General features: G+C 25.6%; 1 protein-coding gene across 1 annotated transcript in view; it reads left to right on the top strand.

Annotated features, from left to right (window-relative positions):
* The window catches only part of LOC119582372 (organic cation transporter protein-like), a gene marked incomplete at its 5' end in the record, with an annotated part of 41030 nt that overhangs the window by 1478 nt on the left and 39049 nt on the right, over positions 1-503 (top strand).

Raw genomic sequence — 503 nt, 5'->3', positions numbered from 1 at the left:
TAGTTTACTCTTGTCGAGTTTTGATTGTTTAAAAATGAAAACCAACCAATCTACTCAGAATAATGTTAAAATAAGGATTCAACTTAGCATATTTATTTATTACCAAATTATTAAATGGAAATCAGTTTAAATATCACAGAGAACTTAGCTCTTCTCTAATATTGTATGCGATAGGCAACTGTACATTTTATTTCATTTGCATTGCACTACAAACAAAATAACGTACAATAAAAAGTTCGAAAGTTATTTATAGTATCTGAAAAATTATTTGATTACCTTCATTTTCTATTCAATCATCATTTCGTGGCATTCCATTAATGGTTCTAATTAATTCCATTATTTTTTTCGGTTAATTCTTCTTCAGTTCCATTTAATTTCAGACTTTGAAGTTTCTACACTTACTGATATTTATCGTTTTGTCACAAAGAGATAATTTTTTTTTTACTGATGCTCTTGACATGTCCAATTTGAAGAATATTTTTCCATTAATATAATTTTTTAAT

This window comes from Penaeus monodon, chromosome 15 (assembly GCF_015228065.2).
Source record: "Penaeus monodon isolate SGIC_2016 chromosome 15, NSTDA_Pmon_1, whole genome shotgun sequence".
In the NCBI taxonomy this organism is placed as follows: domain Eukaryota; kingdom Metazoa; phylum Arthropoda; class Malacostraca; order Decapoda; family Penaeidae; genus Penaeus; species Penaeus monodon.
This window is presented reverse-complemented; position numbering and strand designations above follow the sequence as displayed.